Here is a 17,078-nt window from a genome sequence, read left to right as displayed (position 1 = left end):
CTCCCCCCTCTCAGAAAGGCAGTCCTCTCCCACAGTAGAAGCCCATAAACCTTTGGCCATCCATTCCATTTGGTGAAATTAAATTTTTAAAAAGCATCTGTCCAAGAATCCCTATCATTTTACTTGTGTCTTTTTTTCCCTTCTTGCTACATAATGCCATTTGCTGAAAGTTTTTGCAAGTCAGCTCCCAAATGATCACAGTAAATTCTCTTCATATGCAGAATTTATCTAAGAGGTGCTGCCAGAATAAAATGAACACACTCACAAAACTCGCAAAACACAAAGGCCAACACAAAGGCCACGGTGCCAAGGCTTCGGGCCTGGTGGCTTAACTTCTATTAGCTCCCAGCCTGCCTTGCGACCTCAGGGCCACTTTGGGACCATGTCCTCTGTGCTTTTGCAGCTGTGGGCTACAAAACCCAGCTAGGATCTTCCAACTAATAAGGGCAGATTGAGCCCAAGCCTTTATCTCTACTCCCTTCCAAAGTCCCATTAAACTGCCTGGAAAGAAGTACAGAACTGATAAATCCACCAAGAAAAGGAGAATGGAAGGGGACAGAATAGTGGACAAAACAGCTCAACACAGTTCAGATGAAGAACAGGTGGAGGTAACTGACTTCACAGAGTGGAGGAGGCTGGAACCCCGTGCCTGCTGGAAGGGACAGCGAGCCCACTCTTCTTGCAGAACCCAAGAGGCACCACGAGCCTTTGAAAATGTAGTAAGAATTGGCTAAAAGCATTTTTATTTTTATTTTATTTTATTTTATTGCTTTTTAGGGCCGCACTTGCGGCATATAGAAGATCCTAGGCTGGGGGTCGAATCGGAGCTACAGCTGCCGGGCTACACCACAGCCAGAGCAATGCAGGATCCAAGCTGTGTCTGCGACCTACACCACAGCTTCCGGCAACACTGGATCCTTAATCCACTAAGCAAGGCCAGGGATCGAACTGACATCCTCATAGATACTAGTTGGATCTGTTTCCTCTGCACCACAATGGGAACTCTGGCTAAAAGCATATTTATAAGACAGTTTAGATGCTCAGATTTTGTCCAACACACACAACCAGGCAACCTACCTCTTGCCATTCCTAAGGGAGCATTAGACATTCATTCTCCGGAAAAACTAACCCAGGGAGGTCCTGGGAGCAGGAAAAAGCAGGCTTACTAGAGGATGTGAGTAAGGATAAGGGCGAAGCAAATGGCTTAAGTGACAGTCTATATGCTGAATGATGGGACCCCAACCCTCCTTTTTCCATTCTGTCCCAGAAAGTCAACAGCCCAGGCAGCAGATTACAAAGAAAGCCCATAAATACCAATCTCTGGAGGTTTCTTAATGAAAAAGCTTCACCCTCTTCTTCCAACACCTTACAAGGAAGTACAATGGTCAATGTGCCCTCTCCATACACACAGAGTCTCCCTTAGTGTCTCACTTTATAATATGAACAGACAGTCAAAGATCACCAGATCTTCAGAGGAGAAAACCTGTGTACCAGTCAGGGTCTCGGCAGGAAACAGACAGCACCTCCAACTGAGCAGCAGAATTTCATAAGGAGCCATTCACAGAGGCATGGACAATGCCTAGGGAAACCAACAAGGGCAACTAGATAAAGCGAGAGCTTTGCCACCTCTAAGCTGGTAGAGGCAAGGGAAGGGAACAGTAAGGAGAACCAGAGAGGGTGTAGTGATAGAGAGGGATGCCAGAGTAGAGCTGTGGCCCTTGACAAGGGAGGGAGCTCTGGCAAACAAGCCGGGTGGGAGCTGGAGGAATAAATATGGCCCTCACTCTTTTCCAGTTCTCAGATCTCCTGATGTGCCTTTCATTAGCTGAATCCAATCAGGAGCCAGAGGGCAAGGGAGCCTGATGACATAGGCCACAAAGGTGGGGAGAGGGGTGGCACACGGAAGGGGAGAAAAGAGTAGAGAGCATTTCTGGAGGGCAAATAAAAAACATCCAGCATAGTCTCCAATACATAAGACAGAATCCCAAAAGAAGAAACAGAAAAAAGTAGAAGAAACAGAAACAAGGCAGAGAGCAAAAGAATATTCTTTAAAACCCTACAATATCCATTGAGAAATGATAGGTGATATGAACAAGAATAGGAAATTATTTTTTTTTAAGGAACTGAAAAATAAGAAGGAGCCCTTGGAAATTAAAAATGATAACTGCAATAAAAATTTCTATTAAAAGGTTAGAAGATCAAGAAAGGAAATTTCCCCAAAAGTGATCAAAAAGGAAGAACAAGCCCAAGAGGAAAGAAAAGTTAGGGATATCAGAAGATAAGTCCCAGAGTTCCTTTCGTGGCTCAGTGGTTAACAAATCCTACAAGGAACCATGAGGTTGCAGCTTTGATCCCTGGCCTCGCTCAGTGGGCTAAGGATCCAGTGTTGCCGTTAGCTGTGGTGTAGGTCACAGACGCAGCTCAGGTCTGGTGTTGCTGTGGCTCTGGCGTAGGCCGGCAGTTACAGCTCCGATTAGACCCCTAGCCTGGGAACGTACATATGCCACGGGAAGCGGCCCTAGAAAAGGCAAAAAGACAAAGGAAAAAAAAAAAAAAGGGAGAGAGAGAGATAAGTCCAGAAGATTCAATACACATCAAATAGAAGTCCCAGAAAGTGAGAACAGAGAAAAATAGGGAAAAAATTATGGAAGAAATATTTCAAGAAAAATTTCTAAGACCTAAAGGGCATAAGCCTCCAAATTGAGAGGGCTCAGTAACACCCAGGACAATGAATAAAAAAGACCCACACCAAGGCACATCGTCATAAAATTTCAAAACACTGAAGACAAAGAGAAGCTCCTAAGTTTCAAAGAGGAAAACAGCAGCAACAACAAAATAAAATCAGTCCTATTCAAAGGAACAAGAATTAGGAAATGAAATAAAACAAAATAGCAGACTTCTTAACAGCAACACTAGAATCTGCAAGACAATGGAAAGACACCTTCAAAAATCAAAAAGAATTCCCTGGTGGCCTACAGTAGTTAAGGACTCTGCATTGTCACTGCTGTGGCTCTGGTCACTGCTGTGGCTCGGGTTCCATCCCTGCCCTGGGAACTCTCACATGCTGCAGGTGTGGCCAAAAATCAGAAGACAAAGAATTTCCAACCTAGAATCCTACACACAGCTATCAATCCAGCATGAAAACAGAGTAAACATATTTTCAGAAATTAGCAGAATCAAAAAATTTATCTCCAACTACTTTTTCTCAGAATGCTGTTGGACTAGTAGTACTCCATGGAAGTACAGGACTCATCTAATGAGAGTGGAGGATGGAGAGCAGGTCAAACAGGATTGAACACAAGAGAATGCAGAGAGAAATCATGGTAAGAGCAAGGCAGGCCTAGAAGAACCATTTGGACTGGAGTGGGAGGGTGGAGCTCTGATGGAGGGGTTGGGGAGTCTGCTAACGGAGTTCAAGTATTCGACCATGTCAAAAAGAGTATCGAGAAGTATTTTACAGATGTTTGGGGGCATCTGGGAAGACTTAGTGATGAGTAGCTAGACAATTAATCAAAGGAAGGAGAAAAAACCGTCAAGTTTCATTCCAGAAAAAGAAAAAGTACAGCACAGGAGCCTTATCATCATATATCACTTGGCTCAGCAGTGATAATAGCCTTTAAATTGGTTATAATGAGGGACGAGTGATCTAATCATAGTTGGGAGGATGGTGGGAGAAGAAACAGAGGTGATGGTGTAAGATAAGTAATTTTTTATATTAAGAAGTCAATGGATAACATTTATTTTATTTAACATTGATACCTTAAGTATTTGATTTAGAACTGCAGAGATAAGTAACTGAAAATAATTCAAAATGGTTGGCTCTGGGACTGAGACTAGGAGGTAGGAAAAGGAGAGGCAGAAACTGCCATTTTTAACCCTTTCCGTATTTTACTTTTTAACCACACACATATACTATTCTGTAATAAACACAAAGTTACCTAATTTTAAAAAGTACATGCTCTAGAATCAGATAATCTAGTTCAAATAATCATCCCCACCAAATAGTTGTAAGATTCTTTCCCCCCCCCCCCCGGTCTTTTTAGGGCCACACTCTCGGCATATGGAGGTTCCCAGGCTAGGGGTCGAATCGGAGTTACAGCCACTGGCCCGCACCATAGCCACAGCAACGTCAGACATGAGCCTCGTCTGTGACCTACACCACAGCTCATGGCAATGCCAGATCCTTAACCCACTGAGCAGGGCCAGGGATCAAACCTGCATCCTCATGGATACTAGTCAGATTCATCTCTGCTGAGCCACGACGGGAACTAATTTTTCTCTGAGCCTAATTTTTACAACTAATGGAGCCTAATTTTTTCTGAGCCTAATTTTTCTCATCTGCAAAACTGGGTTCTGTGCTACAGTGTAGGTGAAATACATACATCACAGTGCATGTAAACGTGAATATAAGAGCTTGTGAGATAGTGAGACAGTGTATGTAAGAGCTTAGCCTGGTGCGCCCCACCCAGGAGGTTTCCTGAAGGGCAAGGAGTGATCATTTGCACCACACTTGATGGTCAGATCACCTTAGTCCTGTTTCAAGAGTGAAGACTGGATCCTCTCAGCTTCCCCCTCCACCACCATACACACACACACCAACCACACAACGAGCAAAGTGAGAGCAGGAGCCATGTCCTACGTGCTCTCATCCCATCCACAGGGCCACCTTCGTGCTGGGCACAGGAAGAATATTTTCATTAATATATGCCTGTGGCATTGACTTAAGAAGAGAAGAGCATGAGAGATGGCAAACAGGGGCCTTATGGAAAAGAGGGCAAAACACAGAAAGAGCACTGAAACAGCCACACTGAGCACCTGCTCTGTGCGGAGAGCTTTCCCACAAACCACAGAATTCACTCAATGACAAGCACTTACAGAAGCTCTTATTCCTTCAGTCTTTAGAGATGAAAAATCCACAGTTCACTGAGGGAAGCAACCTGCTCCCAGCCACAGAGACTGAGCACAGAGCTGGAGCTGGAACCCATGCCTTCCTGACTCCAAGACCTCAGCTCCTCACACTACATTCTGCTGCTCGGGGCAAATCATGCAACCTTTCTGAGATTCTGTTTCCTCCTTCGTACGAGAGGGATTGAATTTGCCCTGAGAACTTCAAGTTACTGTGAGAATGAAAGGAGACAGAGGAGGTGATGTGCCCTGTGCAACGTGAAGCAGCGAGCACACATACGAGGCTACTGCCGTGTGCACGCAGGCCATACTAGGGCCACACTGTCCAGCTTCCTGACAAATCAGCCTCTTGGCTGCCATGGGAAGAGGGAGGGACTGGCCTTGGGCCGGACCTGGAGTTTATAACAAGGGTGGGCAGAGTCTGGGTCAAGGAGTCTGTTGGGGATTCTGGAGCCACAATGCGTAGTCCTAATAACCAGACAACCCAGTGGGCTGAGGCCAAACGGTCAGTAGCATCTTCCTTGTCTCAAGCTGAAAACCACAAACTTACCAAATTAATATCTTACAAAGCCACAAAATCAAACCCACTGCCATTCCTCCCAGATTCCTCTGTTGAACAGTCGCTTGGTTCTGAAAACAGATCAAGTCATCCCTCTGCTCTAAGACCTCCCCTGCTCCCAGTTACCACACAGCATGAAGTCCCGGCTCCTTAGCCTTCATGACCCGGCTGCAGGCAACCCCAAAACCTTATCTCCCACCGCTCCATACCCCTCCTGATCCCGCCCTTTCCCCCAATCGCCACTTCTGCATGCTTCTGTTCATTGTTCATCCCATTCCTTGGAATGCCTTTCTTTTCCTCCTGCTCATCCTTCAAGACTCACCTCAAATATCACGTCTTCTTAGAAGTACTCCCTAACCCCATATTAGGGTGAAGGTGTGAGGTTTTTGTTTTTGTTTTTTGTCTTTTTGCCTTTTCTAGGGCCACACCCGCAGCATATGGAGGTTCCCAGGCTAGGGGTCCAATCAGCGCTGTAGCCACTAGCCTACACCAGAGCCACAGCAACTCGGGATCCGAGCCACGTCTGCGAGCTACACCACAGCTCACGGCAACACCGGATCATTAACCCACCGAGCAAGGTCAGGGATCGAACCCACAACCTCATGGTTCCTAGTGGGATTCGTTAACCACTGTGCCATGATGGGAACTCCAGGAGGTGTGAGTTTATAAAGGAACAAAACACAGTCTTGGGCAGTGTCAGAGCTGGAAGAGACTTTGAAGATTATCTTACCCAATTCTCTTATTTCACCCACAAGAAAAATGACATCCAGAGAAGGAAAGTGGCCTGCCCAAGGTGACAGCAGCTAGTCTTGTACATAGGTCCCTTGGCTCAGGACTCTTTCTACTACATGGTGCAGCTTCTTAATGAACAAACACATCTATGAATGATCTAATGGGCAAACAGAATGTTGCTGAAGCCTTGCTCAGCAAGAGCCCTTCAGACTGAACAGTCACAGCTGCTCTGCATTTCAGGGCTTAGGTGCACTGGGAGGAATAGGAGATTCCACGGAGGCGAGAAGCTGCAGAGACAGGGGCCACTGGGGAGTTATTTAGGGGCCTTGGTGCCAGCTGAGGCCTGTGGGTGCCAGCTGAGGCCGGTGGATCTGGGCGTTCACAGTGAGATAGCAGGGAGCCACCCAGGCTCAGGAAGCTTGCTCCCATTTAAGGAAGGACAGAGCAGGCTCATGGGCCTGATTGCTTGGCCACTTTTAAGGCTGCCCCATGCCACACATGGTCCCCTAGGTGCTCTGCTCTGAGGACAGACTGGGATAGGCTGGCCCCTGCCCCACCAGATAAGTACAATAGTTGCTGTTGCTTTTTCCTGTCTCCTGAAGTCCCAAGCATGCTATAAGCTTAAGGTGCTGCTTGACATGCTAATTATGCCAAAGCCTGACCTCAGCAAGGAGCATGTGGTGAGGGGGGAATGTGCATACCTCAGAGTCAGCAAATGAACCCAGGCTTCAGTTCTCTGAGTCTCCCTTTTCTTAATTGGAAAACAGGTAATTCCTATCTATTTTCTACATTGCCTAGGGATGACCTAATAAAATGATGTATGCAAAATGCTCAGAAAAGTGCCAACACTTAGTAGGGACCCACTACTGTCAGTTCTTTTGTTTTTTAAAAAGGTTATTATCCTTAAAAAAAAAGTCTTTTATCTTCTGCAATTATCAACTTTGGAGTGTCTTCCTAAATAACCCTTAATGGCGCCACAATGTCTACAGTAAAGTTAACACCACCGGAGACCTGGCCTTAACTGACCCTCTGCTGTCTTGCTGGCTGACCACTTGTACCTCAACCATGATTCACACTTCAAAGGCTTCCTTCCCTTTGCTCGTGTTGATTCCTCAGCATGGAACACTCTTTACCCTTCCTCCCCTCAAGAGCCCCCTCTCCCCTGAGGATTTCCAAAATTAATCATTCCTTCCTCTTTCTGCTTTCTTCTAATTCTTGTCACTCTCTGCTTTGCACTCATTCATTTGTCCATTCAGTGTTTAAGTACATATCACGTGCCAGGTTTCAGTCACAGCTCTCTTTCCCATTAAATGTGAATTCCATAAGGGAAGAATACTTGCTATGTTCCTCCACAGCACCCAGGATGCTACAGCGCACTTTATCAGCCACTAGCAAGCAAGCTGATGGGAGGGAACGAGGAAAATACTGTATGCAATATTCATACGAAGCACCGACTGCATACAAGGCAAATGTAGACAGTACAGGCCTGTTAAGATGTACAACACAGTCTTTGGACATGAGGACAGACGTGAGTGGTGGAGCAGACTTTCGAAATATTTCCCAGATGGGGATCCTAAGACCCAGAGAGGCAGAGAGCCTGCCAGGGTCACACAGAGAGACAGCGGCAGACAGAGCTAGGACCAGAGCTCAGCCCTTCCACTGCAGAAGGTTGTCTCTATCTTATTCTAATGCTTTGAATTTGTTCTTTTTTCTTTTTTTTCTTGTTATGGCTGCACCTGCAGCATATGGAAGTTCCCAGGCTAGGGGTCGGATAGGAGCTGCAACTGTGGCCTATGCCACAGCCATGGCAACAATGGATTCAAGCTGCATCTGCTGCCTACACTGCAGCAATACCAGATCCTTAACCCACTGAGCAAGGCCAGGGATCGAAGCCACATCCTCATGGACAGTATGTCCGGTTCTTAACCAGCTGAACCAATGAGAACTCCATGGATTTTTTTTTTTACGTTGAGTTCCTCTTAGTTAAATTTACCTTTGCAAGGTCCCAAGCTTCTTGGGTATATGTAAACAAGTGCAATGGGTCACAATTAGAGCTTTTGTTACCATAAGCAACTCCAAAATGACCAGAGCATTATGCCAAAACATGATGGTCAGTCATGCGCTCAAAAAGGCTGGCACGCGAGAGTGTAACTTAGCAAGTATGTGAGCCTCTGCAACAGCCTGGCATCTTACCCTGTGGTCTCACGTGGAATGATTACTGTGGAGTGAGACAAACATTGCTTCTTTAGGAGTAACAGTGGAAAAAATCCACTTTTATCAAGAGCTGGGAAGGCATTCTTATGACGTGAGGCTAGGCCCTGAAAACAAATGACTCAACAGAAATGTGACTCAAATGATAATCAATGGTCTGTAAAAGTATCTCTGCATTAATTGTGAAATATCTTTCCTGAATGAGAAAGATCTTACCACATTTCTGGCCCGGCAGAGGAGAAAATGGGGCGCCTCAAGTGGCAGGTGTGATCATGGCAATGAGTACATCAGCTCCAGAGCTGAGCAAAGGGAGGACCTGGGACAGAGCACTTAGAACCAAGGGAATTGTGTAGAAGAGACTGCTCTGCCTTAGCAGTTCATCTCAGCGAGGCAAACAGCCTGGGAGATCACGACCACCGAGGAAAGATCCCTGAGAACCAGCCTCCTCGCTGGGGAACATGAACTGGACCCAAATGCTGGCCCCAGCTCTGCCACTGACCAGCTGGGCAATCTTGGGTTAAGTCACTGCTTCTCTTTATGCCTGAGGGCTACCTATCTGGTAGTGACAGGACCCAGGAAGGCAGCCAAAAAACGTGAATTCAATAAATAGGGTTGAGACAATTGAGTAGCCAGCTGGAAAAATAATGAAGTTGAATCCACACCTGACATTGTATATCAGGATAAATTCCAAGTGGATCAAAGATGTACATGTAAAATAGAAAGCCATAAAGTACTAAAATAAAATATGAGGAAAGTCTTTTATAACCTGGAGCGGAGAAGGATTCTCTAACTCAAAATCCAGAAGCCATACAGGAAAAGACTGATAAATTTTATCTACAGCGAAAGAAAAAGTTGCATGATAAAAATAGGACAAAATAAAAACATCAAAAGCAAAAACAAAAGGCAGAAATCTGAGAAAATAGATTTGCAATTCAAATCACAGACAAAGGCCTAATTTCCTTAATAAGAAAGGAGCTCCTAGAAGTTTATTAGAAAAAGATCTACAATCCAGTTGCATAAAAGGACAAAGGATATTGTGGTAGGCAGAATAATTGCTTCCCAAAGTTCTAATCTTGGAACTTGCGAATGTAATGTTACGTGGCAAAAGAGAACCAAAGGAGCAGGTGAAATTAAGTTTGCTAATTAGCTGACCTTAAGGTAGGGAGATTGTGCTGGATTTATCTGGGTGGGCCGGGTACAATCATAAGAGTTCTTAGACCTGGAAGAGGGAGGCAGAAAGGTCAAGGTCAGAGTGATGTGATGTGAGGACTCACCAAGCCATTAATGGCTCTGAAGATAAAAGGGGGCCACAAGTCAAGGGATGCAGGTGGCCTCTGAAAGCTGGAAAAAGCAAAATAGATTCTCCCTCTGGCCTCCAGAAAGGAATGCCACCTGCTCATATGGTGATTTTAGCCCAGTGAGACCCATTTCAGACTTCCAACATTGAACTCTAAGAAAACACATTTGTGTTCTTTTAAGCTATTAATTTTGTGGTAATTCGTTACAAATACTAGTGAAGAACTAATATAGGCATGGAGAAAAAAAACTTTGTAATGAAACATCACAAGTGGCTCTCGAACATACGGAAAAATGTTCAACCTTCATTCATAATAACTTAAAACTAGGTAGAGATTGGAAAGGCCACAATAAAAAGAACAAAGTTGGAGGGCTTACAAGACCAGACATCAAGGTTTATTACGAAGCTACAGTAATCAAGACAGTGTGGTACTAGCATTCAAATAGAAAAATAAACTAATGAAAGAAAAAAAGTCCCCAAAGAGACCCACAATATAATAGTCTCTTGATTTACAACAAAGGATCCTCCAAAATCCAATGGGAAAGGATGAACTTTTCAATCAATAGTTCTGGAGCAATTTTTTCAAAACTAATTCGAGATGGATTTGAGTACTAACAGGTAAAAAGCAAAGAATAAAGCTTCAGGAAGAAATCAATATTTTCACAACCCAAAAATAGGCAAAATCTTTTAAGGAGTGTACCGATACCTCAAACCATTAAAGAAAAGACTGATTAACTAGACTTCATTAAAATTAGGAATATCTATTTGCCAAAAGATATCATAAGAGCAAAAGAGGGAGTTCTCTTGTAGCACAACAAGTTAAGGATCCAGGGTTGTCACTGCTGTGGCTTGAGTTGCTGCTGTAGTGTGGGTTTAATCCCTGGCCCTGAAACTTCCACATGCTGCAGGTGTGACCAAAAAACAAAAAACAAAAAAAAAGAGAGAGACAGGGAGCAAAAGAGTAAGCCTAGGAGATGTTCACAATCCAAATATCCAACAAAGGACTTCATAAGATAAAGGATCCCTAAATACCACTAAGAAAAACATAGGCAAAACCCACAATAAAACAATGGACAAAGTGTTTGCAGGAGATAAAAGAAGCTACCCGAGTGGCCTATAAGCAGATGAAAAGGTAGTCCATATCACTGATCACCAGAGTAATGCAAATTAAAATCACAGTGAGATTTCACACTACACACTCAGCAAAACAGCCTAAATCAGTAAGGCTGAAAATACCTGGCAGGGATATGGCACAATTAGAACTCTCATATGTTGCTGACTGAAATATAAATTAGTACAACTACTTTTTAAAACTCTTGAGCAGAATCTACTAATACTATATACATATAACCTAGTAACATAGCACTCCAACTCTTAGGTACTCAGGAGAATAAACAGATACGTTCACCAAAAGATATGAATAAGAATGTCAATAGCAGCTTTACTCACAATCTTCAACCTGGAAACAACACAAATATTCAACAGTTAAGTGGATAAATGAGTATAATAATGTATTCATAAGTAGAATATTACTAATCAATAAAAAAGAACTATTGCTATATACAGAACAGATGACTCTTACGGACACAATGTGTTGAACAAATGAAGTCAAACACAAAGGAGTAAACACTGTATGACACCATTTATATGAAGTTCAACAACAGGCAAGAACTCATCTCTGGAGACAAAGGTCAGAATAGGGGTCACCTCTGGGGTTGGACTATTGATTGACAAGGAGCAGGAGGTAGCATGAGGTGCTGGAAATGTTCTGTATCTTGTGCTGGGTGGTGGTTTCTTAAGTATACACATATGTAAAAATTCATCAAACTGAACCCTTAAGATGTATGCACTTTATTGTATACATATTGTACTTCAATTTAAAAAGTAATATAAACCAAAACCATCCTGAGTGGGTTTTCACCTATTAAACTTGCAAAAAAAACAAGTTTTCTAACTCATTATTAGGGAAGCTGCAGAAACAGGCACTCTTATATACACTGTTGGTGGGAGTGAAAAATGGTGAATTCCTAGGGAGGCCAATTTTGCAGTATCTTGCAAAATAACAAATACATTTACTCTTTGACATAATAATTTTACTTCTAGGAATTACTTTTTACTTCTAGGATAAATTCCTACAGCTACACTCACCCACACATGAGACAACATATATACAAGGTAATTCACTACACCATTACTTGTAATAAGCAAAAGACTGGAAATTACCTAAATGTCCATCATGGCACACAGGTACACTGAACTATTACATAGTTATAGTGACAAACGAGAAAGGCTTTTATACAGATATGGAAAGATCTCTCAGATCAATTGCTGAAAAAAAAAAGGCAGACCCTAAAAAGCATGTAAAGTACACCACAATTTATGTAAAAGGGGGGATAAAAATATATCTCAGTATTCACTTATAAATGCAAAAGAATCCAGAAGGGTACAGATGAAACTAACAATAGGCAGTAGCTGCACATGTGGTGGAAGGGTTTTGGGACACTGGAGAGATGGGAGATAAAGTAGGAGGGAAGTTTTTCATTTTAAATTTTTGGGTGCTTTTTAAATTTTAAGTAAGGTACATGTATTATTAATAATGAAAAATTATTAAAATAATAATAAAAAATTAAATTAAAAAAATTTTAAAAGAAGGGACAATGGAAGGGTGAAGAAGAATCCTCAAAGGGGTGGGAACCTCAGAAGACAGAGAGGGAAGTGTGATGACAATACAATGTCATCAATTTCATGATTTTATCTGGTAATTATGCCGAGAAATGCTTAATCTGAACCAGATTACATATGATCTAAATGTACAGAGGAACCTGCCAACATGAAGGGGAATTAACATTGAAATGAAGAGATGAAATCATTTTAACTGGTGCTTTAAAAACAGATCAGACTGTCGCTGGTCTGCAGGAAGGCAGCAGCAGGCCACAGGCTGTGTATGAAGTGAGAGGCCTGGGTTAAAGGCTGACACCCTGGTTCCTCCTTACCGATGACCTGGTGGGCAAAATGCTCGGCCTAATGGGGTTAACAACAGTGCATCAATTTGTATGAGGATTAAATGGGACAACATACATAAAGCATTTACGCTCTGTTCATCACACTGGGTACAGGACCATATATGTCTGTCTTGGCCTCTAAACTCTCTACAAGGCTCCGGGCTTTGGAGGTATGGCCTCCCAGAGGAACAGCCAGTCAAAATGAGTTCGTTTTCTCTATTGAATTCTTACACGACCCCGTGCACGGTCAGATGTTCTGCCACACATATTACAAAGGCAGAAAGGCTCAACAATTGGAAAGCATCAGTGCAATGAAAAAAATAAAAGTAAAAGATGCTTGCATAGATTATAGCTCCAATGTAGTGAAGGAGCTGCTTTTGCTTGGAGGAGGAGGCAGTACGCTTTGCTGCCAAATATCTAACCCTTTAACAATGCCTGTCTGGCAAGTGTGAGTGCTCCAGGAAAAGGCCACCAATAAAATCCCTTCCAAGGGTCTGCGTGGAGCCGGAGAGAGGAAATGTAGTCAGCTCTTTTTTCTCTGCAGGAAGGGAAGGCTGAACAACCGCACATCAGGAGAGAAGGCAAACAAATTGCCCATTCAAGCCAAAATAAGCTGCTCCTGGGGGGAAGGAAAACAGCTGGAGCCAATTCAGCCAGACAAGGAGGCGAGGGCCTCGAAGACGGAGCTGGGCCTGGGGAGCCTGCCTCTGGCAGGCAGGGATCTTCTGGGCAAGTGGTGGCCACAGGCCCTCATCTCACCTCTGCTGACCTCAGCCTACACCCACGAATTTGAGCCAGCCAGCTTTGTCAGAGGTGGAGGGAAGTCCTGGGTGAAAAGAAAGCAAGCAGGCAAGCAAATGAATTCGGGAATCTGCCACGTTCATCTACCGAGCACTTATTCTGTGGCAGGCACTGCGCACGCACCTGACATCCCTGTGTCATTTGGAAGAACGACTTTTAGGGGTGGGTATTGTGGTTTTACAGATGAGGAATCAGACTCAGTGAGGAAGAGTGAGTGTACAAGCCTCACAGCTGGACAGTGGCCTGGCCAGCCACGGCCAATGGCTTCAGCTCTTCCTTCCCAATTGTCACATGAGTTTCTCTATGCCCAACACCAGCAGTTCTTCCTCTGTCTAAAACAGGAAACTGCAGGGCTCACCCTCTGCCATGGGAGTGGCCTGGCTCCAAACCCAATACAGGTCAAGAGAAACTTCATGTGAAACCAAATTGCAAAAGAATCGGGGAAACCTGCAAGCAAACGAAGAAGCAAAGTCGAATTATTTTGATTTCCTAAGAAGTGTGGCTGCTGTGGGGCTTCCCTCAGGCTGGAACACACAGTGCTGAGTCCCTGTCCGGGACAATGGATGGCAGAACCCCGATCTAGAACGAATCTGAGCAGCACTGTTTCCAGAGCGGATGGGATTTTCAGATGCCCCGGGGCGGAGTAGCCAGGTGCCACTTTGTGGTTCCACTCTGCAGCTATGGATCAGTAAAGATCCATAAGCAGAGATCCTGCCCTGAACCCTGACATCCTGGGTGGGGAGACACTTCTCTCTCTAGCTTGAGATTCCTTCGCCCCCTCACCCCTCACTGCCGTCCTTGGCCTTCTTACAGTCACCTTGCAATTACTTCCTTCCTTGGGGTCTTAATATGTAAAGACAACAACAACACCAGCTAGCATTTACTTTTGTGTGGCACTGTTAGCACGCTACATAACAACCATATGAGGTTAATATTTTGATCTTCCAGATGAGGTGATCAAGACACAGAGAGGTTAAGCGCACATGTCTCATAAGTGTACAGGTTAAAGTTACATGTCTCATAAGTAGAGAAGCCAGGATTTGAATCCAGGTGATAACACCCCAGGGCCCTGTGTCATTAACCACTCCCATCCTCCTTGGGCCAAGGATATGAGACAGTTGAAAGAGCATGCTTAGAAGTCAGCCACTCTGGGAGTTCCCATTGTGTCTCAGTGGAAGTGAGCCTGACTAGCATCTATGAGGATGCAAGGTTCGATCTCTGGCCTTGCTGAGAGGGTTAAGGATCTGGCATTGCCATGAGCTTCAGTGTAGGTCACAGATGCGGCTCGGATCTGGTGTTGCTGTTGCTGTGCTGTATGTCCGTAGGCTAGCAGGTGCATCTCCGATTTGACCCCTAGCCTGGGAACTTCATATGCCGTGAGTGTGGCCCTTAAAAAAAAAAAAAAAAAAAAGTCAGCCACTCAGTTCTACCATTTACTCATTTACTGCTACGTGTCCCTGGACAACTTGCTTTACCTCTGAGTCTCAGTTCCCCTCTCCTCAAAGTGGGTACAACCCCTTGTGGGGTTGTATCCATTCTAAGACAGAGTTGGTCCTGAATGATATCCTTTCACCTCTCCCTTCCCTTCCAGTTTGATTTGTCTGTTGCAGGTTCATTGCTTCTACCCTTGAGCCAAGTTTGGCTTCTTCACATCCTGTTCAGTTTATTCTGTAACTATTTCATGGCTATCACATGTGTGACCCAGCGCTAGGCACTGAAGGGATAGATCTCAGGGATGAGCCTGAAAGCAGGGAAGCCCCCTAAAGCGAGCAAGCGCAGAGGGAGGAGGGGAGGAGCTGGCCGAGAGCCAGGTTTCAGCTGGGGGGAACTCTCCTCCTCCAGCTTGTCGCCCTCGTGCTGGCCCCCTGCCTGGGCTTATAGGAGGCTTTCTCGTCGCTTCTTGCTGCACAGCCTGCAACCTGCGGGACATCCACTGAGGACCCCATCTCCCCAGTGGCAGGAAGCCTCTGCTCCCTGCTCACACGCATGCAGGTGTATCTGTCCAGAGCCCCGTGACTGCGCTCATCTTTCCTGACTTGGAAACCATTCATTCAGCAGATTGTAAGCAAGGCCCCAGGCACTGGGGACAACATGCGAAATAAGAGGTCTGCCCTCGAGGAGGTCACTAGTATGCCATGCCCTGCTCTCCCACTGCCTCTGCTGCTTTGCTCACTTGGGTAACCCTGGACACACCTTTTCAGAACGTTTTCATCTCTCTCTCTCAACCAAGAACGACTTCACTAGAACAATTACACCAATAAGTGATTTTCTTTTCTCCCCAATCTGACACACAGAAATGAAGAAGAAATGAATCACCAATTTATTTCCTTATTTCTTACACATGACTTGTATAGTACCAGGTATTTCACATTATCTCCCTGAATCCTCACAACAACAACCCTGCAAGATGGAATGATCCCCTTTACATAGATGAGGGGAAAAAATGAAAGCTCACACAGAAATGGAGCCGCTTTAAACCAAGGCTGTCTGCTGGCAGAGCCTATGCTCTTTCCACAGCCCTAGGCTGCCTGTCAGCTCAGCCTGCCACCCTGCCAGCTCTGGCCCCCTCCTTCATCTGGATGTTGGTCTTTTATGTATTTAGATTCCCTGCAATCTTCTGGTTTGTGCTGGTCCCAGAGGAAGCCAACCTCTCTCCTGGTCCAGAGACAACACAGCAGCAGCAACATCCCAGGCACCACCTATGATTCTTTGATTAGCTTGTTTTAATTACACTCAGGCTGGAGCAGTTCCGGTATAAAGTATTAGGTGTTGCAAAGTATACGGGTTTGCTGGTACATTTTCTCACTCTCTCTGATGAGTCCCTTTCCTCCCCACCCTCTCTGCTGGCCAGCAGCCCACCTCTTCCACTGTCCTTGGTTCTTCCTCCTTGCACCTCACAGTCGGGCCTGCAAAGCAGTGCTTCACGCTGCTGCCACCCCAGGCAGTTGAGCCAGCCCAGCTTAATTCAGAAAACAGTGCTTGAGTCTCTGCTGAGTGCCAGGCACAGCTCTGGGTGCTGCGCTAAGCAGGAGACAAAAGAGAAACACAGGGGTCTTGCTCTCCGGAAGCTGAGAGTCAGAGGCTAGGAGAGGGAGGTATGCAGAACAGACATCACCTACTCAAGGCAGGAGGTGAGAGGGTTGTGAAAGAGTCCTAAAGCATCCGAGCTGGAGGGAGACTTGGTTTTCTGTTTTAACCCCTCCATGTCCCAGATGGGGGACCAGAAGCCCAGAGGAGGGCCATTATTTGAGTTAATGATATCAGATAATAGCAACTAACACTTTTTTTTTTTTTTTTAAAGAGCTGCACCCATGGCATATCAAAGTCCAATGGCCAGCCTGCACCACAGCCATAGCCACGCCAGATCCGAGCTGCATCTGCGACCTATACCACAACTCGTAGCAACGCCGGTTCCTTAACCCACTGAGCCAGGCCAGGGATCGAACCCACGTCCTCATGGATGCTAGGTGGGTTCATAACCCACTTAGCCATAATGGGAACTCCCTGCCCTCCCCATTTTAAAAATGAGAAAAATGAAGCATCAAGGGCTAAGTGCCTTGTCTGACTGAGT

At 45.0% G+C, this 17,078-nt stretch overlaps 1 protein-coding gene across 4 annotated transcripts in view; it reads right to left on the bottom strand.

Annotated features, from left to right (window-relative positions):
* The window catches only part of SERGEF (secretion regulating guanine nucleotide exchange factor), a 242,637-nt gene that overhangs the window by 80,805 nt on the left and 144,754 nt on the right, over nt 1-17,078 (bottom strand). The gene's annotated exons all lie outside the window — the stretch shown is intronic.

The sequence above is a fragment of the Phacochoerus africanus genome, chromosome 4, assembly GCF_016906955.1.
Source record: "Phacochoerus africanus isolate WHEZ1 chromosome 4, ROS_Pafr_v1, whole genome shotgun sequence".
Taxonomy (NCBI): Eukaryota; Metazoa; Chordata; class Mammalia; order Artiodactyla; family Suidae; genus Phacochoerus; species Phacochoerus africanus.
The sequence above is the reverse complement of the archived record's forward strand: the minus strand, read 5'-3'. Positions and strand labels throughout refer to the sequence as shown.